Genomic DNA, 25,867 nt, shown 5'->3' with positions numbered 1-25,867 from the left:
GAAGGGAGGAGAGGAGAGGAGAGGAGAGGAGAGGAGAGGAGAGGAGAGGAGAGGAGAGGAGAGGAGAGGAGAGGAGAGGAGAGGAGAGGAGAGGAGAGGAGAGGAGAGGAGAGGAGAGGAGAGGAGAGGAGAGGAGAGGAGAGGAGAGGAGAGGAGAGGAGAGGAGAGGAGAGGAGAGGAGAGGAGAGGAGAGGAGGTTGGAAGGGCTAAGAGAAAACAAAAGCTCCTCCATCTTAAAAAAAAAGATGAATCCCCTGAAGAAAAAGACAAAAACCCAAGAAAAACTAATCTCTTCTAAAGGAGTTTCTTCATTAAATCATTCCAAACAGGGCCTCTGCCAGACTCCACTCCCTTGTAGTAACATAAATAGAATGATTCACTTTCACTGAGGCAAGAGCTTGGAGGTTGCCAGTAACCACTGTGTTTCATGGGCTTTTCAAAGTCAGTAGGAAACAGCAAATTAAGGATCAGTTAAAGCTTTTATATACATGCCACAGTATAGAGGAGGGATCACACATCCTTGCAATTGTGGTGGCTTCCAAACACACCACACCGAAGGAGAGCTCCAGTGGTTTGTGGAAAGAGATGTTTCCTCTTTTTCCTGGACGTAACACTCATACATTGCTCCTGCTGTGGCTTTGATCCCCCCAAAAATACTTCCAGGCTGTTAACAGTGCCCATCACATATAAATTTCTGCCTTTCCACTCTTTCCCTGGGCATTAACAGGTGCAAAATGGGAGAAGGGATTCTTCTAAGCCTTTTCCTAATTTATTACACCTGCACATAGCTCAATGCACAAAGTCCTTCAGAAGCTGGTATAGAATCACAAAATAATTTAAGTTGGAAAGACTTGTGGCCCCTGGGTAGACCATGAGTAAATACTGAATTTGAGCCCTTGCTCAGGCTGTGTCCATTTAAATTTTGAACAGCTCCAAGGACAGAACCTTCACAATTACTCTGGGAAACTGTGCCAGTGATTGACCACCCTTGTGGTCCTTTTATCTGATCAGGCTTTCTTTAGCTTTAACAAGACTTAACAAACCAGAAAAAGAAAACAAATCCCTCTGTAGTTTCTGATGTATCATTGGAAATACCCCATGAAGACCCTGCTGATTTCCCATACTAAATGAGACTTGTTTGACTTGGTTTTACTTTGTCTCCTCTACATGGCCCCCTTAGCACCTACAACACCCCAATTTTAAAAGAGATGCCATGGGCAATACATCCATGGGCCAGAGCTGTTTCCCTGTGGGAGTCAGCCTTGGCTCTGAGGGCACAGCCTGCCATTAAGAGTTGCTGTCTGATCTCAATCCCTTCCCCAAGGGAGCAGGATTACAAGATTAGTTGATTACCCTGCTGCAGGGATTGGGGGTTTAGCAGGAATCCAGCAGTGGTCTGGCTGGCATCTATGTTTACATACTACAATCAGTTGTATGTGAAACCACTGCAAACTGTTTTCTTTATACCCTGCATTTACTACAGCTCAATACAGATATTATGTTCTAGCCTTGGCATTGTTAATTTGAATCTTGACACTCTTCATTAAAAAAAAAAAAAAGATAAATCAGTTCTAGTGTACAGAAACCCAAATTTGAGTTTTCAAAGATGCCAAATAGTAAGAATCTATTTAATTAACAGCAGCAGAGAAAAGTGTTTTAATGTGCACAGGTTTTAGGTTTTTTCTTACTATTTGGCATCAGTTTAGCTGTTCTGGATGTCCTGGCTTAATAAGTCATTCTGGACAGTGGAAAAGTCTCAACACCATTAATACTCCTCAGAACAACTTAAATCAGGGAGGAATCCTCAAATTTGGTGATTTTCCTCTCTACATTGGCTGGTCCTAAACCCATCCCCATAATGCTTGTACCAAACCACGCTTCAGCAAAACAACAGAGAGGAAGAATCAGCCAGCATCAGCTCAGGACCAATTGCTGTGGGATTTCAAATCAATTTTCTCCATTGAGGAAACCAAGTCTTTCCTGGGATGTGCTGTGAGACAGGCACATTTAATTTGCTGCCTTTTCTGTTCCTCCTCTCTACACTTCCCACACATGTAAATACAGACAGATTTGCCCTTGGTTTCCAAACAACAGCAATTCTAGAGTCCTTGATAGTTCTGAGAGGATTAGAAAGGCTGGAGAGTGCTGGAAAAAAAGAGCTCCTTGGGAGATTTGAGGATTGCAATGATTTCTGCCCAGACAAACCTTTCTGGGTTTGGTTCCCAGCTTCACAGTTTGCACGCTGGGGAAATTCTGTCATTACAAAAACTCCCAAAAAAATCAAAAAGCCAGCAACAAGAACGAAAATGTATTTATGACTGGGTGATTAAAACTTCTTTTATTGTGCTGGTGGGTAGAGCTGTCCTAACTTAATAGAAGGTGCTCAGAACTCCAAGCATTTAAAAATATTTTCCTTAATAACATGTAAGGCAAGGAGGTGAATCTGAACTAGAGGAGAGGTCAGGCTTAGTCACCTAATTTTCTATCCCTCCCACAGGAGTCCAGGGACTTTGACCTTTTCTTTCATCACTGACAACAGTGTTTGGTAGAGATCATGAAATTAGCAAGAGGATGACTCCCAACTTTAAGAGCTTAGCAAACTTCTCTTAAGGTTAGAAAATCGATTTAAAATGCAACTGCTGAGTTTTTAAAATAGCTATCACAAACAAAAAATCCCAAACCACCAACATATTTATAAGACTTCAATTTGCTTCTTAAAAGCACTATTATTATCTCATTTTGAAACTCTCTTTTCCTGTTGTTGGTGTAGCACAAAAAAGTGTTTCCACAGCAGTTTGTCAAAATTAAGAATTCAAGTTTTATTTTTCTCCAGGAAGTTTGTGAAAATTACTTTTGATCCAGCATTGTGTGGTAAGATCAAATTTTCTCTTACTTACTAAGCTTTCTAATTTAACTTTTCTGGCATTATTCAAAGGCAGCTGAAATGGTAAAATTCAAACTTGACCTATTTATCAGTCTTTTCAAGCCAAATCTAAGAATATATAGAAAATTATTTTGAAAGCTTGTTCATTTTATAGTTTATTTTCTAAACATGTATATTTAAACTTTTCCACTAACTCCCAAACTTTGCCCCAATCCCTAGATATGGAGACATCCACTTTGCTGTCATTGCTAGATTGTAAATTCTAGAAAAAAAATCTAGAAACTGAGAATTCCACATTCAAGTATCAAACCAAGCAGCAAAAGCTTCATGTATTGTACTGACAAATCCAACTACATTTTTAAGCAGAAAATAAATAAAATCATAAAATACATAATGTTAGGTGATCAATAAAGAGCTGAAACAATATCTTTGCATCAAGGATGTTTTTATGTGTTTGTGACACATTTCTCAGGCAATACAGCTCCAGTCTAGTGAGCCTCAATATAACCTCTGTGATTTGGTTTTGTAGGATCTACAGTTTAAATTGGAATAGTTGAAAAATACTTCCTCTCCAAAAGGTAGAAAAACAGTTTCTTCTTCCCATTGTGCTTTTAGGTAGAAATCCTGATTTTAAACTGCTTTCAAATGCCTAGTATTTTAACCAGCTGGAAAGAAACAAGAAGTACCTCAACTCCCTGCTCTTGAATTTTCAGCAGACTCTAGCAGAAAAAGTCGGAATATCCCCACTGGGTCCAAAAAAATCTTAGTGGGTTTTTCCAGATAAAAACTGAGCAATTATTCAGACTTATTTAGAACAATAGCTTAAAAGTTAAAAGTCTTATTTTGTAACAGCTCCAGATTTGAGACTTAAAGAGGAATAAAGCCAAGAATTCTGCTTTTACATTTTCCCTCTTGGTTAAGGTGTGTTCAGCTCCCATTCCCAAGACCTACTCCCTCCATTATGAAATTGATATTGGTCTGCCTCCAAAGGCATCCTCCTCCATCCTCCTGTGATGAGGAATCTCAGCATGGTGAGGGGGATTGACAGGACTGATAGCAATCAGTTATTCACTCCTGGGTGAGGGAATTGGTAACAAGAGTGGCAATTTAATGAAGAATTAAGTGTTGGATCTGAGATCTGGGAAAGGTTTCTCCAGAGATTATTAAAAAACATGGTAAATCTTTCCTTTGGCAACAAAATCACCACCTGAGTTGAAGGGACATCAACAAGGAGGCTAAATCACATCTCCCACCTGCCAACTTTTCACTCAGTGGCTCCCATCAAGTCAGCACAAAAGTATGTCTCTGTAAACGGATTGTGTTCAGTTTCTAAAACAAATAAGCATGCAACCAAATGTCTTTGTTGTGTAAAACACTGCAGGCTGACATTTCCACACCTGCTCCTGCCAGCAGCATTCTACTCTGAGGACAGCACGTCCTCCTGCAGGATGAGGGGGATCCAGGTTGCTGGCAGCCCAGTTGTGGTTTCCAGCTCCCATTTGGGATCTGGGACAGGGCTGAGAACTCAGGTTAAGGCCTTACATGGGTATATATTATGCCTAATGTCTCACACACCTCTGAAACTCAGAATCACAGAACCACAGAACCACAGAATGGCCTGGGTTGGAATGGACCTTAAAGATCTTCCAGTTCCAGCCCCCTGCCATGGGCAGGGACACCTTCTGCTATCCCAGGTTTCTCAGAGCTCCATCCAGCCTGGCCTTGGACACTTCCAGGGATGGGCCAGCCACAGCTTCTCTGGGCAAATGTCCCTCTCCAGCTTCTCTGTAGGCCCTCCAGATATTAGGAGGTGCTGTGAGGCCTCCATGCATCCTTCCCTTCTCCAGGCTGAAGAGTCCAAATTTTCCCAGCCTGTGTCCATAGGGAAGGTGCTCCAGTTCCCTTGTCACCTTTATGAATTCTGGACTTGCTCCAATAGTTTCATGTTTCCAAACATCTTCTGGTTTTTGTACACATATTTCCAAACATAGGCTCTCCAGACTAAGCCTCTAAGCTGAGCTGAAGTCATCTCCTTAATCAGAGCACACATCAGTAATGAGTTCAAAAGGAGATTGTCACCCCAGGAGCCTTGTCTTTGGCACATGTAGTTCACGATCTGACATTTGTGTGGCAGACAAAAAGTCCCCAAAAAGTGGTCTTTTAGGGACTATTGCTCACATAATCAGTATGCTCCATCCTGCTTTAAATTAGCGTAAAGGTTTAACAACATTTTTATTTATCTCACCTTGAAACATGAATGAAGAAACATGGCAAGGAGCAGAACAACTTCTAAAAGCAAAGACTTGGATGTTCCTGATGTTTAAGGACTAAATCCTGAGCTTAGTGAGCCCAGCCTGCTCTGTTTCCAGGAGACAGACAGCTCCTATTCTCTCCCTAAACAAAGAGGTATCAGTTCCCAGAGCCAAATTCCCAGAATTTTGGATCCAATGAGAACACAAACAGAAAATAATCTGTCAAGACACTTGGCATAACATAACACATAAGCATGGAAATTCTTCCCATTTTAGCCTACACTGTTATTCATCATGAAGGGGGGAAAAAAGGCTGTTTTCAATGGCTCATAGAGAATTTCTGTCACTTACATTGATGCATATCACTCTCAGGCATTCTTTAAATAAAGACAGAAAGAACACAGATATGTACAAAACAGTTCTTCTGAGTGTTGCAAGAGGAAAGGTGGAAAGAACTGGGGGTTGTTCAACCTGGAGAAAACAAAGATCCAGGGTGACCTCATTCCAGGACCTGAAAGGAGCCTCTATAGGCTGGAGAGAGACCCTTGACAAAGGCCTGGAGTGACAGGACAAGGGGAAATAGTTTCATACTGGCAGAGAGCAGGTTTAGATTGGATATTGGGAAGAAATTCTTCCTTGTGAGGGTGGTGAGGCCCTGGCACAGGTTTCCCAGAGCAGCTGTGTCTGCCCCATCCCTGGCAGTGTTCCAGGCCAGGCAGGATGGGGCTCTGAGCAAGCTGAGCTAGTGGAAGGGGTCCCTGCCAATGGCAGGAGGGGTGGAACTTCTTTGAAGTTTTTGCAACCCAAATCATTCGTGAATCTATGACTTTATGGAAGTGGTGTGTTAGTCTCAGCAGTTCAATCGTCTTTGTCAACCACTGTCTTCCCCTCTGCTTTTGTCACCTCTGCTCTACAGAACAGCTGTGAGATAGTATGAACAGGGACATAAGGTTTTAGTACTATTTCCCATAATCCCCCTTTATTAGAACAAATCCCTGTATTCTCAGGGATTAGGGTCAGGCAATGTCTGTTGAGCTCTCAGCCACACTGCTGCTGGTCCTGACACTAAGGTGTGGAATGGAGAGTAAAAAGAAATTCTTTACACCCAAATCAGAGATCAGACATTAAATGGCTCAATGTACCATATGCCAAAACCTCTTTAGTGCCTGATGAACAGTTCCTATGAGTGTTGTCCTAGAGACAGCCACTGATTTATCTTGATTATTTCAAGCTTCTTTTATGGAAGCTCCAGGTTTCCTGAAGCAGAAATTTCTCCTCAGCAAAAAGATAGGGTAGCAGCACAGGCTCAGAAGACAAATGCCAGAGAAAATAATCTGTGCCCAGCAGCCACACCACAGAAACCTCTGGTTTGTTGGGTTTTTTATGTGCTGATAATAAAAAATCTCGCTACATTTTAATGTGAGAACCATGTGGGGATGTGGGGGTGATAGGTATTCCCAAACAGAAGATACAGTAAGACCAGAGTGTGTTTTCCTCAGACAGTCTGCCCTAAATTGCAGCTTGAGTACCTGTCTGAGAGCAGATGATTGGATCACAGGAGGAATGAGGAGCAGCTGGATGGGTATTTTCTGTGTGTGTGGGTGGTCATCTGACCTTGGCTGGACACCAGGTGCCCACCAAAGCTGCACTGTCACTCCCCTGCTCAACTGGACAGTGGAGAGAAAATATAACAAAAGGCTCATGGGTTGAGATAAAGACTGGGAGAGATCAGGCATCACTTACTGTCCTGGGCAAAATAGACTCAGCTTGGGGAAATCAGTTCAATTATGTACCAGTCAAATCAGAGTAGGAAATTGAGAAATAAAGCAAATCCTGAAAACAACTAAAACAACTTCCCCCCACCTCTCCCTCCTTCCTGGGCTCTACATCCTGCCCCTCAGTGGAGTAGGGAGATGGGGAGTGGGAGTTATGGTCAGTTCACCACATTGTATCTGTTGCTGCTTCTTCCTCAAGGAGGGGAGTCTTTCCCCTGCTCCAGAGTGGGGTCCCTGTCTTGGGGAACATGAAATTCTCCAGCATGTGTCCTTCCTATGGTCTGCAGTTTTTCACTAAATGCTCCAGCGTGGGTCCCTTCCATGGGGGTCAGTCCTTCAGGAACAGTCTGCTCCAGCCTGGGTTTCTCCCACAGGGTCACAAGTGCTGCCAGCAAACCTGCTCCAACCTGGGATCCTCCTTCCACAGGAGTCTGCTCCAGTGTGGGCTTCCCTCAGAGTCACAGCATCCTTTGGGCATCCCCCTGCTCCAGCAAGGGCTGCTCTGGGGGCTGCAGGTGGATCTCTGCACCCCTGTGGGCTGCATCATGGGCTGCAGAGGAATCTAAGCTCCGGTGCCTCTGCTCCCTCCTCACTGCCCTGGGTGTCTGCAGGGGTGTTCATCTCACATCTTCTCACTCCTCTCTTCTCTGGTCACAATTACCTCTGCACAACATCTTTACTTACTTCCTCAAAAATGTTATGGCAGAGATGCTCCCGCCATTCCTGATCTGCTCAGCCTTGGCCAACAGCACATCCATCTTGGACCTGTTCCATCCATCTTGGAATTCATTATCTTGGACATGGAGGGAGCTTCTAGCAGCTTCTCACAGAAGCCACCCCTGGGGCCTCCCTACTACCAAAACCTGGCCATGCAAACCCCATACAGTATGTATGGGGGAGAGAATAAATATGACAGAGCCCCTGGGAGAGAATAAATATGACAGAACCAAATTGTAATCAGCCAATTGGAGAATAAAATAGTTTTGACTCCATGAGATATAGCCTGTGCTTGAAATAAAACACCTGTGCTGAAAGGAGGCTCTCCATGGAGCAGAAAACAGATAAGCCTTGAAATTCTGGAATCCAGAGCATTATTTCTGCCTTACTCATGCTAAGAACTAAAGACGGCTTTTGCTCTTCTGTCTTCTCCATGAGATGTTATCATCTCTCTCCTGCCAAAGACAAACTCTTACCTACCCCTGGCTTCCAGTTCTTAAAAATGATTACATTTTCAATGAAAGAGGAGCACAAATCCAGAGCCTCCCTCTGCTGGGTGTCCTTATCACTAACATATGAGGTCATGTTTACATCTTACCTCCTGCTCCTGAAGAACATTTACCTCCTGTCAAAAGGGCAGCTTCAGCAATGAAGCCCATGCCAGAGTAAGTGGCAATTATGACATGAACCAGGGTACGGGAGACTCTCCCAGAAGGGCTTGGAAATTTAGTCTCCCATATGCCTGGTGAGTGTCCTAAATTTTAATTTTACCAAATGGGAATCTGGGCCCGGGGATGTAGATGAAAATTAATATATCTCTAAAAAGGAAGGAAGGTAGTGGCGGAAGGAAGTGGTGGAAGGAAGGAAGTGGCAGAAGTGGTGGAAGGAAGTGGTGGACATGGTGGAAGGAAGGAAGGAAGGAAGGAAGGAAGGAAGGAAGGAAGGAAGGAAGGAAGGAAGGAAGGAAGGAAGGAAGGAAGGAAGGAAGGAAGGAAGGAAGGAAGGAAGGAAGGAAGGAAGGAAGGAAGGAAGGAAGGAAGGAAGGAAGGAAGGAAGGAAGGAAGGAAGGAAGGATGGATCACAGTGACACTCCAGTCACACACACTTCAGCTGGGAAGACCATGCCCTCCCCTAGAGCAGTTCTAACGTTAGGAAGTCTCAGATATTGATTACCAGATGTTTTCTGACCAGATGTTTCCTCCTCTCACTCCCAGCTTAGCAAACCCTCTAGCATGCTTTTGGTGGAGCTGTTCTCCCTCGTGAGACAGGGAAAGGAGTGAGAGCTTCCTAAGATAAACTTGTGATAAAGAAGTGTTTATCACATAGTTCTGCAATTTCTCATGCATCTCTGATGAACTCACCTGTCCTATGCTCACTAATCCACCTCCCTCAGGCTGCTTGGAGCCTGCCAGACCTCTGAGGAGTTTTCTGCAGCTGCCATATGAAAAAAAAAAAAAAATTAAAGAAAATAAAAGACTGCTAAAATGTTTTTTCCTTCTGCCTTTCAGTGAAATTTCCCCCAAAATACAGCAATGGTCATTCCCAAAAATAATCTGCCTGACAGAGCTCAAAATAAATACAATTTTAAGAACATCCCGTCCCTGTAAGGTGTTCAAGGCCAAGCTGAATGAGGCTTGGGACAGCCTAGTCTAGTGGAAGGTGTCCCTGCCATGGCAGGGGGTTGGAACAAGTTGATCTTTAAGGTCCCTTCCAGCTTAAACCTTTGGTTCAATGATTTGATAAATAAGAAGGGAAAATGACATGTGGAATCTCCTTATACTCCTGGGCATACCTAAGGAGATTGTTCTTAAAGCTGAAACATGTTCAGGTCTCTAATTACTGTTTGTTTTTTTTTTCTTTTTGGCCCTTACTTAACTCCAAAGAGCTGACTTCATAAAACTTGAGGAAGTTTATAAACCTATAACCCTAAGTTTTATAGAGTTAGAGATGCAACTAAAAGAAACAATTATAATGTAAAAAAATCATAAATATCTGTGGTTGCTTTTAAAACTCTACAGCATTTCTAAGCCACATTTCTGGTAAATATTCAAGCAAATACAGAATATTTGTTGATAAAATGAAGGATATATGGGGTATTGGCCTATCTCAGAAACTTTCTGAATAATTTACAGTAAGTTGGCATGCCAGGTCCAATTATCCATTATCTCCAATCTTTCCTATAGATCATTGTGCTAATTGTCTTTTTACAGAAATGTGACAATTACAAGATGATATTAAAATAAACTATTTTATTTTACTTCAGGTCACAAAATTAATCCTCATTTTCATTAAGATTTTCTCTTGCATTCCAGGATTGTATTTGTATCATGTTTGGTTAGACATCATGTTGACAGTCAATAGTGTCAGGGATGCAATTCCTGAAGGCATTTATTGCTATGAATTCTGTTGGACTTTTATTGGTAATCTCCATGGAAGAAAATAGGGAGTTCCTCTTAGCAAAACTATAAACAGATGTCAGGTTTGTCATCAGGATTTGGGTCTGTCACAGCACAATGGGTTATTTATTTATAGATCTCATTCCTGTCACATTGTCACCATCTTTAAAGAAAAATTTGCATTGACTAGAGCCAAAGAGGAGATATCGCAGAACCACAGAATATTCTAAGTTGGAAAGGACCCACATGGGTCATCAAGTCAAACTCCTGGCCCTGCACAGGATACCCCAACAATTTTTGATAAGGCTGGAATACTAAGTAAAATGTAGAGAGCATTTGAATCTGTGAGGTAAAATCTAGACTTTCTGCCTCGATAAAAACACATCTCCTTTCATCTTTGAGTAATTTCCACTGTGCTCTAATTTCTGCTCCTCCTACATCAGACAAAATGACAATCTCTGATTTCCTAGAACTCTTTCAATCCTTTATTTGCTTGAGAGCTTTTAATTACATTGCAAAGCTTACATTTTTATCTGTCCATGTATATAGATAGAAATAGACCCTGAGATAATACTGTTTGAGATGTGGTGTTAATATGATAAGTACAATAATTTTACAAGTAGCTACAAAAGGTAGATAAGGGATGATGTGATTTTAGGAGCTTGTTGAAATGTCACAATTTGTCATAATATTATGCATTTGACTAGCATAAGCAATGAGATCCTTAGCTGTGTGGTATTTTCTGATTTATTCCTTCCACATTGTCCATGAAAGAAAGAGGTTTCAGAAGAAAATTTAGAATCACACCACTACTTAAATTAAATTAAAAAACTGGAATATTTCTGTGACTGTTTCTGCTTCTAATCAATGAGAACTGGCACTTTGAACTTGTGAAAGTCTCTTTGCACAAGAAGAATTCATGTGTAATACTGTAATGCTCAAGTGCCTTATGGGAATGAGGTAAATCTCATTAAGTCATTTCCATCACAGCCTGACTATCCACGTGGGCATAAAACACAAAACATCAAGTTTACAGCCCCATTGGAATGATATAATTTCATTGCCATCCTCTTTTTTAAAGCACCTTTCGTCTGGCATTATGTTAGATGGAAGTTGAAAGCAATGCTGATAATTGGGTCAGTGACAGAATTTATTCAAATACCATTCACTCCCAATACAGAATTAAATTCCTATTTTAGACAGACATGTCCACCTTGGATACATTTATCAAAAGTCTGGGGAGACAGCTGAAATTAAATCAATGCCACACACTTTATGGGCACTGGCTGATGTCCAGAATGCTAAAATGGCAGTGCAGAATTGGAAAGGCCCAAGCACGTTGTTTATATGGGCTGGCTTAAATCCAAAATGGCTACAGTAGGAGAATAAAACATTGGTAACAGGGCCCTCTACTCCTCACTTGAGGCCAGCAAGTGCAACACTTCAGCTGGGAATATGTGATCATTATGAAACATAGGCACATAAACCTCCAGGCACAGATCCATCGTGATTCTGAGCACTCACACTTGGCGGGAGAGAGAGCAAGAGGCATGGACACTCTGCCAGTCTCTCAAATGGATCAATGGAACCATGGCTTGGCACTCTGCCATGAACTGTGACTCTCAGCTGAGACAGGCTGCTGATGGCTTTTCAGGAGTGGTCTGCTGGGTTGCATTTGAATTTACAGTCTGGAGGTTTGTGAGGAATGGTGCTTAGAAGGAGTATCCCTGCTGTCTGCAGGGTCTGGAGCCCTAATGCAGAGCTCCTCAAGACCTTTTATTCACAGAATCGTTTAGGATGGAAAAGACCTCTGAGACTGAGTCCAACAATCCCTCCCCAGCCTTCTTCCTAGTATAACAGATCTATAGCATAGTCATGGACCTCATTTGGCATTTTCAAAATGGGTTTTCTGGAATAAAAATAAGTCCCCAGGTGCTGGGCTCCATCGTGTTTTATGGCCATGCAGTGCTGACAGTGCACAAAGAATGGGGTATGGGTAACCAAGGCTGCTTTCCAAAGGTGGGGAAACACGGGCCATTAGACACATCCAGATCCTTGAGATCCACATCTCAGAAAGGTCATCTCTAATTCCAACTGAGTGCAGAACTAGCAGAGATCATACTGATTTTGTAGCCGTTAATTTATTTTTCATATTTATTTGCCATTGGGAATTCTTGCCCAAAACCGTAATAATAAATCTTGCCCAGAGAAATAGAATCAAGATCCCTTGGAAGATGTTAAGAGACTGGAAAACAAGTTCATATTGATTCTCAATAAGCAAAACAAAACAGAAAACCCAGGCATTGTTCATGAGACAGGAATTCTAAAATATTCTATTTGGGGAGTTTGATGGCTTGCTTGCTGCCCAGCTTTCAAGCATTTCTGCTTTGTCAATGCAGGAAAAGCTGCAATAACTTAAATTAAAAAAGAAAAAGCAAAAAGCTTTTTCTTGTGTGCCATTGTGAACCTAGAAACTTTGCCTTCTTGATCATCACCTTTTTTCTACCTTCACACTTGTGCTCTGCTCCTTTACAGGCAGCATTAAGGTCCTTGCTTTTCTTTAACGGAAGTGAGAGAAATAGACTAGCATCTTCAAGGTAGTCTTCTGGGGAGATACTGTTTGGATTTTCCAAAGAGAAAACAATGTTCCAGTAAAGTAGTAATTTTCCCATACTGCATCATACAGTTGTTGAAAAACAGAGTTTTTTTCATCAGGAAAATAACCCTCAAATAAAGTCTGCTTCATCCCAAACAGTCTAGACAAGGGCTGTAATTAGCTTCTGGCCATTAGATGATTTACAGACAATTCCATCCCAAAACCTGACATGTAAAACTCAAACTCTTCAGATTTATTTAATGCATATCTTTTAAAGATGAGCAAATGTAAATATCTCTGAGAACTGTGTGAACACTGCCAATACTTTTTTATCTTGGTTTCAAAAGCTGCACTTCAACTGTGTGTACATGAGAATCCGGTGCAGCTTGAGACACTTGAAGATTCCAAAGACATTCACCTGAGCTGGACAGAAATTACACAGGGTAATGAAAACCTTCTGAAGCAGTGGATCCAGACAAAAAAGGACATCACAGAACAACTCAGAATATGTTACATGTTGATATTTTGACAGCTGAGTAACACTCCAAACCTGCATTCTAAATGAGAGCTTTTAAGATTTGGTTTTTCAAGTATCTTGACGCACATGTGTATTTATGAGAATCTTGCCCCACAAAAAAACAACTGAAACTGATTCCAGCTCATTGACTTAGAACCAGATGATGAATTTTTGTAAGGACAGTCTCTTGTGCAAATTTTTGCCTTTAACATTAGTCTTTAGGGACATCAGTAAAACGTTGGTACCACAGAGGCTTTGCAGAAGAGCAGTTTCCTGGAGCAGTTGCTTAATGTGCTGCAGAACTCACATTTGTCAGTGTGGGAAGGAGATCCCACTCTCTTTTGGCAGTGTTGAAAGGAATAAAGGCTTACTTTTGTTCCCAAAGAAAGTATATCTCTCTGGGTGTACACATGATACAGCAGTGCTGAGCTAAGGGAAAGGACTGAATCCCCGAAGATCACTTTTCAGAACAAAGACAAACTTTTACTCTCCCTCAGTATTACTGATAGAATCTCAGGGTGCTCCTGAAGAGGACAGGCTCTGACAGCTGTGAGAGCGTATCAATCATATGGCAAATTTCATACCCTTATCTCTCACTAAAATAAAGGTAGGAACAGCAAATCAAGATCTGGATTTATAAAAGCAGCACTCAGACTGAATTGTAAAAACTGGTTTGGAATCCTTACAAGGTTTGACACTATTATAAAATCAGATTTGTGCTATATCACAAAAATACTGTGTTTTTTCTCCATCTGAATAACCATTTTTACTTAAGCAAATGAGATAAAAATTATTTTATCTTTCTGGGGAAAATAGAATGAAATAGAGACTTAATAACACACAGAGATAGCAATACACAGTTTGACCACTTTAAAAGAAAAATGGATAAAGAGGAGGTATTGTGAGACTACAAGAGACGATTCCTGCATTTCACTGGAATGTTAGGAAAGTAGTTCTTCAGAAACATGCAGTGTCCTGGGGCAAGAGCTGCTTGTGATACATCTGTGATGACAGCAGTTTGTTAGAGACCCAGATTAGAGGGAAATGTTCTGGCATGCAGAGACTTTAAGGCTCTAACACTACAAAAAGGATGGCAGTGGCTCAAGAGAGCAGAATTCTTAAGGGGAGATGTAGTCAGGGTTGAAGACACTCAGGGTACGGCCCAAGAAGTGGTGGAGGGAGAGCACATTTACATAAACAGATGGTACAAACTCATTGCAGGGCCTCCCTTTTTTGTTACAGCTCCCACTTCAAAGCTGCCCTGCAGAACATCCCTGCCAGGCTGCACGGGGCAGCTGGGGATGAGCTGCCATTGCCTGTCTCACACACACAGCTCGTGTGCTCAGCTCAGCTCCCAGCAGGGAATAAGATGATTCTCCTTCCCCTGCAAGTGTCACTGCAGCTGCCACCCCACCCGGGAGCTGGAAGGGCCATGTCCATCCACACCCCTCCCTCACAAGGAGCAGGGCAGCATCACCACTGACACTTTTCTCAGCCTTGATCTCATGGCCTCTAGAGAAGTTTCTTCCCAGTACTTGTTTGATAGGTCATGGTCATCTTTCATCCATTGCATTCTGCTGTGGGAAAAGGCGGATTCTCTGTTACTCTGCAAACTTTTCAACACCATCTTTCTGTCTGATTCAGAGGTAAAACACGGCATTAAACACAAAACAGATCCTTTTTTAACTGCTGCATTCTATGTCTCCCATCTCTTCTACTTTAGTGTTTGGAGAGTGACTCATGAGGAGCAGCTGAGGGAGCTGGGGGGGCTCAGCCTGGAGAAAAGGAGGCCCAGGGGGGACCTTCTGGCTCTGAACAACTCCCTGACAGGAGGGGACAGCCAGGCATGGGTTGGGCTCTGCTCCCAGGGAACAAGGGACAGGGCAAGTGGAAATGTCCTCAAGCTGTGCCAGAGGAGGTTAAAGAAGAATTTCTTCACTGAAGGAGTTGTAAAACATTGGAATGAGTTGCCCTGAGAGGTGGTTAAGTCACCACCTCTGGAGGTTGTTCAAGAAATGACTGGATGTGCCACTCAGTGCTCTGGTGTAGTTGACCTGTAGTTGTAGGATGGTTTTGGACTTGATGACCTTGGAGGCCTTTTCCAGCCTTGATGAATCTGTGGAACTCATGCCTTTGCTAAAATAAGTTCCCTTCCTCCATTATGGCAGCTTTGATGTGTTAACAGGTGTGTGTGGATACACTGACACCTTGCTCATGTCACATCCCTTCCTGTCACCTTCCTGCCTGCATAAAACTGAGAGAAACAGGCTGGCAGTGGTTGCACTCCCTGAGTTGGCCCAGGATGCTGAGGCATGAGGATCCATGAAAAGGACAAGGAGATGTTTTCTGCTTCTTAGATTATCATGACTGGAGAACATGTGGACTGTTCTGCAGATGGGAAGATGGGCACAGCATGGAAAAAGAGACTTGAGACATTAAGCTTTCTGTGTTTGTTATTCATCACTTAATTTATACTGGAAATGAATCTGAGAGAAGGAAACCTTACTCAGCTTTTAGCAGAATTCATCCCTTTAGTAAAAGTATGAGATCACCTAAAATGTACCTCTGAAGGTCCCCAGAAAGGAAGATGAAATTTGATATGGCATTCTTGAGGTTTTAGACTGAAATAGGGTAAGAATAGGAAAGACTCCTCTATTATCACACCTAGTCACCTCCATTCTGTGTCTTTGTACTTCATAAGGGAGGAAACACAGAAAAAATACATGTACACTGGTCCAATATTTTCAATGGCCCTTCTAAAAGAATTAGTCCTTTCTTTGAGGGTAAAGTTTTGCTAAATGTCCATGAGAAAATGAAGTCAGGCTTTGATTCATTCTAGTCTGGACATTTGTGTAACTTTGTTTCTTCTTCCTAACTTGGTGTTTATAAGAGACCACCCCTGAAATCTGAGAATGTTGCAAAGATTACCCGGGCCCTTCTAAAAGCATCATCCCAGTGGGTGTGAGATGGAATAAGATGATTTTGAGATATCAGTAGCCAAAGAGAATTTCAGTCTAATCAGTAGCCAAAGGGAGTTTAAGTCTAACACGTGGATGCTGCAAATTCTGCTTGTAGAAAGGAAGCAAAAACTACCAAACCAAGACTATTATGTGCTTTGTCTGCTCGTCCATTCTCCAGTAAGATGCTGGAGATGCTGGTGCTAGGAGATGCCAGACTTCTCTATCTTTTTTTTTTTAAAACTTCTTTTAATACCATAACCAAGACTTACAGTGCTTTAAGTTGAACTGAACCTGTGATGAATGAATTCAAATATGAAACAAACCAAGACTCATTTTTACAGTTTCTCTAAGGAGGGACATGTTAAAGAATCCTTTGGTGAGTTGCTGCTCTCTACTGGGGAAAGGATGTACGAAAGACTACCCACATGGCACATTCCCTATAGTGCATGTTATTCCAGTCTTATCCATGAACTGATGTACTAATTTTAAAGTGATCTTGACAGTGAATTCCCAAATAATTTCCTACATGATGTCACATGCATGTGCACCCCTATCATAAAATCTCAATAGATTAATATCCCAATTTACCTGTTCTCCTTCCCTCTCCCAAACACATTCATTATCCTCATTTACTGCTCCTTCCACTAAGGTCCCTGGCATCAAGTCCAGTTCAAAGTGCCTTGTCCAGCTCTCAGGGATATGCCTGATGCCTGTCACCAACTGCCAGCCTAATTTCTTCCATGGTGAAAAGATCTCACATAGCTGTGACACTAATTTGAGTAAACAGAAGACTTGTCGTCACAGAAGATGGACTTCTCCTGGAATAACATGAAGTTATAACCTTGCCAGGAGACAAAAAGAAGGAAGAAAGTGTTCCTAACACTTTATTCACTACCAGCTACAAAATTCTTCCTTTTGTATTATTTTTCCTCTTTTTTTGGTTTATTTCTTTCCTTTTGCTGTCTTTTTTTTTCTTCTTCCCTCCAGCTCAATTTTCGCTCAATAGTTTTCTCAAATACACCAGTATACCACAAGAGTATAAATGCTCAAAACTACTTTTTTTTTTTTTTTTTTGCATTCAACAGCTGGACTGAAACACTTCTTGCTGCAGGAGATTTTATCCCAGGAGATGCAGATAAACTTGAGGTGACTCTAAATGCTCTATCACTAGAAATGGAAGCTGGGGGAGACCTGAGCAGAAATACCTAAGATAGCTCAGGTGTCCAAATAACCTTGGATCTGAATCAAGATTTTGTCAGGAATTATCAGAATAAAGTCTAATATTTGGGGCAGGAATCTGATACAGGAATCTGCTACAGACCACCTGCTTAGGAAGAGGAAGCAGATTAAACCCTCTTCAGCTGGTAGAACAAGTCTCGAAGTCATGGGCTCTGAGAGTTGCTGTGGATCAATAGGATCATTGAAGTCCAACTCCTGGCCCTGCACAGGACACCCAAAGAATCACACTGTTATTATTTCCTCATGATTGCAGGAAGAAGACAGAGTTAGGGAGCACTTAAGTCAATTGTTCATGGGAATAGTTAATATGGCTGTGACGTTCCAAGGGAACCATCGGTGTCACTGTGAGACTCATCATCTTCAACAGTTCATGGCAACCAGGAGAAGTTGAAAAGGGCCAATGTCACACCAAAGTTTGACTGAAAAGGGCCAATGTCACACCCATTTCTGCTTGTCAAGAGAGGGGGAGAGGCAGAACTGCTACTTAGGCCTTCCTATTTCTCCTTGTGCAGAGAGCACCTTGTTTTCACTAAATGCAGACTTCTGACTTTGGGAGGGGCATGTTTGAGGCCTTTTACGGGTGTGACTTGAACAATCAGCCCTTGTAAGGTCTCACCTGCAGTGCTGTGTCCAGCTCTGGGCTCCTCACGACAGCAGGGACATGGAGCTTGTGGAGTGGGGCCAGCAGAGGTTGAAGAGATGATTTAGGGCCTGGAGCATCTCTGGCAGGGAAAGGCTGAGGGAGCTGGGGCTGTCCAGCCTGGAGAGGAGCCCCAGCTGAGAGGGGCCCTCAGCCCTGGGTGTCCCTGCCTGCAGGGAGGGCTCCGAGCAGGGCCCAGGCTCTGCTCCAGGGACCCAGCAATGGCACCAGAGGAACGGGCAGGGACTGAGCCCAGGAGGTTCCACCTGGACAGGAGGCAGAACTTCTGTCCTGGACAGCAACCGAGCACTGAACAGATTGTCCAGAGAGGGTGTGGAGTCTCCTCACTGGGGATATTCCAGACCCCTCTGGACACAATCCTGTGCTCTGTGCTGTGGGATGGCCCTGCTGGAGCAGGGAGGTGGGTCCAGCTGCCCCACTGTGGTCCCTTACAGCCTCAACCAGTCTGTGTTTCTGTGATCAGACATTTCTCAGGCTACACCTCAGCAGGTCTCTGCTTTTCTTCTGGGCTTGTTGAAAAGAAACAATGATTTCTTATCCTGCTTCCCCCATATGGGGAATGTAGGATGATGGAGAGCTCCAGCCTGAATGCATCACACATTTGTGAATCTCTGTTCATATACACCAGCCTGCTATAGGTATCCTGACACATAAATCAGGTGGGCACCAGATGCAGTTTGGCTACAAGAGGGAAGCAAAATCTGGGGGCAATTTTTTTAGGATGCTGGAAAAAATCTCCATGCAGATTGGTTATTAACATAGACTGCAAGTTGGTCTAAAGAACTAAAGAAACAATCTTTAAGCATAACCCATTCCTTTCCAGAGGTTTTATGAAGATCAGACACCACAAATAAAATCTAACACTTCCCTAGGTGAGGAATATCAGTTATAAGAATGATGGTAACTAAAAACTGTTTCTATAAATGCTTTTGAATTCAAATATGTATCTAATGTGTATGTTACGTAACTGTAGTGCATGCACCTGGCTTGTGAGTGGGTATGTGCATGAATTCCCACCCTCACAAATGTATTAAACACTGTAAAAGATGTCAGGTCAAGCACCTAAAAGAGAGAAAATGTCAGAAATTAAGTACATCCTGGAGAACTATAGTTCATCTCCTGTGAGATTGTAATGTGATAAATTCTGGAACTGAGTGATCCTAGACCTTTTTTATCTTTTCCTCTTAAAGCACTTCTCTCTCTGCATGCTCTAAGTGCTCTGTATTTGTTCACTGCCATTTTCCTCGCTCACTTTTCATGCTGTGTGTAGCTTTGGGACACACTTATCAAAATCCTGTTCTGAAGACAGAAGGCTTAATTTCCCCATGGAATTTCCTACAAGAAGCAATCATAAATCACCTCCCTGAGTCCTTCAGTGCCACAGTGAGGGAAGGGAAGGACATGCTTGACTGAGCATCTTGTACTCCTTGTACTTTAGCACCGTGTCTGAAGGCTTCATGAGCAAGAGCATTTATCCCCAAAAACGTCCTTTATTGATGGGGACAAGAAGAAAATGTTAAAGTAAGAACTATTACTCATGTGACAATTGAGTGAAGACTCCAGTTATTCAGAATTCTTAGGAACATTAGCATGCTCTGTATAGGGTCCCCTTGTAGCCACAAGGATCCAGAGCTCCCACAAATCCAAAACCGGGATGCAAAGCAACCCACAGCAGAACCTAGTGCTGGATCAGATTACAGGCTGTGCCATGAAAGATGGTGCTGTTGTAAAGCTCCTCAGACCCATCCATTGCACTGACAGCAGCCACTAGGAGTCCATCTCAAGTCTCATGTTTGGCAGAAGGCAGGCGAGCCCGTGTGTGTGTCCTGCCATGTATCGCATATGACATTTGCTCTAAAATTACCCAGGCAATAAAAGGGACATTTCATCAAAGGGCATTTTTCTGACACTTGTGTGAGTCACCTCAGCCTAATCTCAGTTCCTGGAGCTTAGGGAGCGGAGGACAGCTGTAATAGTTTAGCATTTCTAGTATGGACCATCGTGTTTTGCCAGCAAACCACAGAACTGTGTGCTGGTGTGGCTCTTGGGTTCCATTCCAGCTCCAGCAGGGAATATTTTGTTGGCTTTAATTCCTGCAGCTAAACCCAGGCCACTTGTTGCCTTTAGGTCTCTTTCTTCTTTCCCAGCTACTTCCAACTTCATCATTTGCCTGCAGTCTTTTCCTTATCGTGCCTGCTATGTTTCTCCTGCTATATCTTCACTCTTCGTCACACATCTACTCAGTGCTCACCAAATTTACACCTACCTCTCCCAGTTCCTAATCCAGAGATTCCTGAGGAAACTGGTGAATTCATATTCTGAACCATGTATTATAAATTGTTTCTGTGTTTTATAGGAAAAATCCTCCATTAAAAGCCAGCAACTTTCTTAGAAACCACCCAGAACTCAGGCAACAAATGTGAGTAATTATTGCAAAGGCATAGAGGGGGCAAATAAAGCAATTTATCAGTTCCATTCACATTCATAGACAAGACCATCCTTATGCACAAAGGGGTAACATTTTGCCTCCTCTGAAATAGCTGCAGTGAGATGGGATTTTCCCTGTAGTCTCTACTTTTAAGTTACCAAATGCAAAAAGCTGTAAATCAGGAGCTTTTAAATGCCATACTCTAAGAATTTATCAAACTGTGCCTTCTGTCTTCTGGACTGTTTTCAATATTTGAGGTTCATACCCATTATGCACTCTCACATGTTGAATAAATACTCCCCTTCTATGCTGTGCACACATTCTCAGTAAATTTTACTCATTTGGGCCAAATGGCTCTGGTGCAAAGCACTACTTGTTGGAACTTGGGATACACAGTGACAATATCAGGTATTGAGGCAGACCCAGGACTTAATAAGTAAGATAATGAAAGCCTTCAAATCACACCAACTTCCACATTCAGGCTTATGTTTCTATTCCAAGAGTTACCTATGATAAAATTTTGACATTGGAAAAATAAATTGCAGGTATCTGGTAGCTGAGACCTGATCCCATACTAAGACACATCTACTTAAAGCAGAGGAGTTCACTGAAACCAAAGGAGTGACACCAGACCAAGATCCAGTGATGATCCTGCACTGGTTTAGTACTTCAGGATGAATTGAAATAAGGAGCCAGCCACTGCAGTTGTCCAATATTTTTGTCCAATTTTTTTTTCTTTATTTCCCTGCTGTTCCCATCCTGAAGCCATTAAATGCCAGAACCACTGGTTGATGACTGATCTCAGAATGGTTCACAGAATAACCAGCACATTGACCAAGGACATCAGCAAATCAACACCTACCCAGAAGGGAAAAAATGGACCACTGGAAATCTTTTCCTCTGTTTTGTGGTTTGACTCAGACTTCAGCGAAGTTTTCCTTCCAGATAAATGCCAAAATCATTTTCCGAAAGGAAAGCAACTAACCCTGTTTCTCCCCTGGGCACACACAAAATTTAAACCAATGTTGTCTCCAGGGAAAGGAGTGGTTCTTTTGACAGCAGTGATAGCTGTTTACAGGGGCACCTTGGTTCCAAAAGCTATTTACTACCCCTTGTACTGAGCAAAGTGATAGAATCTTGTTCACGATTCAGCTTCCACAACTCGAGCTCTGCTCACTGGGGTGTCACTCCACATTTACCTGCAGTCAGACCTGGAAGCCAGCTGCCCAAAATTTTCTTACTCTCATACACATGCAAACAAGCACACATTTCATTGTATTCCCAACACATACTTTGCCTAACCTTACAATGACCCAAATCTCCACTGGGCTTCCAAAATTAGTTGTTTTCTCTAGTCTATCTCTGTATCTACTGACAATCTTTCAGCGCCTTCTTCATCTACTCAAAGCAGAACTTAAAGTTCATCTGCTTCCAAGACACTTTTCCTTCTACCTCCTCAGGGTTCTGACAACAAGCAGCTCATTGTTTGTTGTTATTACCTTGGCAGAGACTCTGCTGAAAGAGCTGCTGCTTTCAAAAATCTACTCAGTAGCATGGTCTCCCAGGGCTGCATGTTGTCATATTTGCCAAGAATGCATACAAAAATAATCCAACATTCATCACAAAGAGAGAATTTGTGTTGATGCTGGGGTTTTTTTGTTTGTTTTTTTTTGTTGCTATTTTTGGTTTTTTGGGGTTTTTTTGTGGGTTTTTTTTTTGTGTTTTTTTTTTCTTTTTTTTTTTTCAGAAGTCCTCAGAGTTAATAGTCTGAAGTGGTTTGGAAACCTGAGAAGCCAAAGTCCTGAAAACCCTTCTCCTTCTTCTTGGAAGAAAGGTAGCATGTACATGTGGGACTAGTTGGCTACAAGTGGAACTGCACAAAAAATTGCCATGAGAGCTAGAAAATCATCTGGCAGGTAGATGGGCCTCATGCACAAGAGAATTGATAGTGTGGATGCAAAGTTGATGTTGTTATAAATGATCAATCAAAAGCTAAATTATCAAAAACATGAAAAGATTATATCTTTTTCTGCAACCAAAATACGGTCCTCAAAACCGCCACAGCCAAAGAGACAGCATCGAGCCCAGGATGAACCTGGATCCGACCTCTATCGCATCGGACCCTTCCCTGTTCACGGAAGCTGCTTCTTGCGGGGATGTTTTATACAGTTTATTATGCCTGAGGCAGAGGAGTCCCAGTTTCTTTTGTAACTCTGCATATTCAAGACTGTTTCTTTCACTGTGCAGAGCTGGACAATCGCTGTTTCCTGGTTGATAGCCGGTGCTAATCGCGTCCGGGGGAAGTCGGGTATTCAGATGTATCTTTCTGGTGACTCCGGCTATCTTGATCAATGTTATCAACAGGGCAATGATCGTTCTTAGGCATCTTCCTCTTCCAGATTACTCAGGATAGCGGTGATCATCGTCTTCCGATTACTCAGGATAGCGGTGATCATCACGCTGGGCATGTCTATTTATAAGCTAACTGTGGATTGTTCTCCTGCTGCCTCCAGGAACCTCGGAATTCAAGGAGACATCTGCCTTTGGGCTTCTTGTGGTCAGAGACTCATTTGGATTTCACAATCTTTATAAAATACATTCTCTTATAGCATGAATTATTTCCCAACATATGTTACAATGTTCTTGAAAATAAGAATTTGTTTAGCCCAGCCATGTATCCACCAGCTTTGCCAGTGTCACCTCTGATGTAGCATAGGGCTTTCTTCCAGGATGTAAGGAATTCAGTTTAATTCCCTTCTAAGCATGAAGAGGTTTTAAAACCTAACCCATCATTTTAAAAGTGGTTCACCAGGGAAAGTCAAAGAAGTAGAGGAAATTATAGAAGAAATTCTTCCCTGTGAGGGTGGTGAAACCCTGGCACAGGTTGGCCAGAGCAGCTGTGGCTGCCCCATTCCTGGAAGTGTCCAAGGCCAGGCTGGATGGGGCTCTGAGCAACCTGGGATAGTGGAAGGTGTCCCTGCCTGTAGCAGGGGGTTGGAACTGGATGATCTTTAACATCCCTTCCATCCCACACCACTCTGATTTTATGATTTTTCATTTAACCTAGTGAATCACTTTGAAAAAAAAAAAATAATCCATTGCCTCAAAAGCCATGTCACTCCAGGCTAATAAATTCTTTCCTAGCATTTAGCTAACTGTGTCCTATCTCCTGCTCTTTCCCCTAACACCTGGACTTTTGTAAATTTATATTTCTGTGTGCCGGAAGTCCTGATTTGTATGAAAGTGAGAACAGTATCTTTTCAAAAATGCCTATTACAAATAAAATCTTACTCAAAAAATCTATATTAAAAGAAGTTATTTTCAAAACAGCTCTGACTCATTTGGAAAACACCCAGAATTTTGAAAAATTTTGATAGAATTGAGTCAAACACCTTTTATAATATGGATTTTTCTGCAGTAAATTCTGTACATATCTGACATGAAGTTACTTTTCATTTTTGTGGACTCCAAATTAAGTAAAGTATTTACTATTTGACTTCAGGTGAACTAAATCTCTTTTATTCCAATGTGTCACTTTAAAATAACTCCAAGTATCATGCCAGCAAATGTGGGAACACTTTAAAGTGTTCCCTTGCTCTGCATACCCTTTTACAGGTATCTCCTGGGTCAAAACCCCTTTAATTTCCAGTTCATTTTCTAAGAAGGCTGGACATTTGCATAGTTTTTGAATATATGAAGAACAAAATCTCCTTTGGAAAATTCTACAGCACCAGGAAACTGCTTTCTTTTTCTTTTTTACTGTATTCAGAGGAATCTATATATAGAGAGAGATATACACTCTACATTTTACTTAAGGGTAGTTTCAGGCAGTGAAAATATTATTGTTTTCTAAAACCTCTCCACATTTTCAAGCCAAGGTCATTCCTGAAGCGAAACACAACAAGGAAATCAATTTTATATGAGAGATATGAGTGTCCCATTGCACAGCACTAATGAGATAGCTGTGCTAAGTCTTCAAACCTAATATCAACTATCATGGGCATGGAAACAAAAGCCAGTTACAGCACAAGTTTTTTTGGCTGGTGTTAAAAGCAACTAGTATAAAACTGCAACTTGAAAAGCTTTTAAACCTTTCTCAAATAAAGTGGATATAAACTGACTCATTTTTTTAAGTGCACCCCAGTTCACACCAGATGCAACAAGGCAAACAGCTGGTCCTGCAGTTCTGAAGTCTGAGCTAGAAACACTTCTTTATTCCTAGTCAAAATCATTAAGTTGAAAGAGAAAATGGAAATAACCCATTAACAAAGGCAACCAGAAAGATAAAAGCCAGAATGGACTAAAGGGTCCTGAATAAAAGTGAGTTTAGATTAAAGGCCAATGAAATATGGAACCCAGCCCCATATACATTTACCTGGCTCAGCTTGTGAAATGTCAGTGTAATAGGCTGCTGCTGGAAAGATAAGCAGGGCTATGGTCTGAAGAGGAGCTCTTAACAATAGGAACCTTGTTGGAAAAGTTTTCTATTGTACACATATATGTTAGCTGTTATTGTCTTCCTTTATCAGGAAAATCTTGTCTTGGATTCTGAGATTGCAAAATCCCTGCCAGTTAATTCTGTTCTATATTTTAAACTACATTTTGAACAAAAGAAATCTAAATATATCTTGTGTTTTAACTGGATAAAGCTTCCTAAAAGGTCCCAGCTAATTCTTGCTGCTAGATGCAATGAGGCACAGAAAATGAATGCAGTGGGCACATCCAGATGGTGAATCAGTTTTGTAGTGATAGGCATCAGTGAAATCCCCATCGTACTTCAAAGGCTGTGTGGAAAGCACTGGGTGTTTGTGTCAGGGAGAAGAAATATTAGATCTCATTCCTAACCAAACCACTGGAGAAGCACAAAAGGTGCACTTGGAGTCAGCCCCAAACAAAGGCAGAAAATCTCTTCTTACAACAACAAATTTGTATTCAGTCTATGCAGCAAGTATCAAGTGAGCTGGGCAAACCAGTGAGTCTGTTCCCAAAAATATGCTTTTCTTTTCCACTTTTGTTGAGGAATTGCCTGCAGGAGGCCCATGTATTCCCATTTACTATAGCCCTGAGAACAAAGGATCATTCTGCACAGTGATGAACCCAGATTAGGAGTTGCTTGGCTTTCCTTTTAAAGCAAACAAAAATAGAGAAGATGTTTATTATGACATCCACTGTAAAGTGTTAAAATAAAGAGGCTTTAGGTGACAGAGCCTTTATCAGGTACTAATAAAATGTTTAATTATATCACCATTCATAGCTGGAAGCAAATGAATAATACTCAGGTATATAACTTTGATCAGCCTGGAACTTAGTGTTCATTTTAACAAGACAAACCAATTGAGATAGTATAATTAACCTTTCCAGCTATGTTACCTCTTCAGTCATGGTCTCTGTGTACTAGTATATGGATAAAATATATATTGACATAAGTAAAATGCATGATTC

The 25,867-nt window shown here is 41.8% G+C and overlaps 1 protein-coding gene across 5 annotated transcripts in view; it reads right to left on the bottom strand.

The window, feature by feature from the left end:
• Positions 1 to 25,867, bottom strand: part of LOC129119895 (potassium voltage-gated channel subfamily A member 5) — a 197,799-nt gene that overhangs the window by 80,805 nt on the left and 91,127 nt on the right. For 2 of the 5 annotated variants that reach the window (XM_077178433.1, XM_077178432.1), the window contains one exon: positions 8,990 to 9,062. The exons of the other annotated variants lie outside the window; for them this stretch is intronic. The gene's annotated coding sequence lies outside the window, so the exon portion shown is untranslated. The remainder of the gene's footprint in view (positions 1 to 8,989; positions 9,063 to 25,867) is intronic. 5 annotated transcript variants of the gene reach the window in all.

This window comes from Agelaius phoeniceus, chromosome 5, assembly GCF_051311805.1.
Source record: "Agelaius phoeniceus isolate bAgePho1 chromosome 5, bAgePho1.hap1, whole genome shotgun sequence".
Lineage (NCBI taxonomy): Eukaryota > Metazoa > Chordata > Aves > Passeriformes > Icteridae > Agelaius > Agelaius phoeniceus.
The sequence above is the reverse complement of the archived record's forward strand: the minus strand, read 5'-3'. Positions and strand labels throughout refer to the sequence as shown.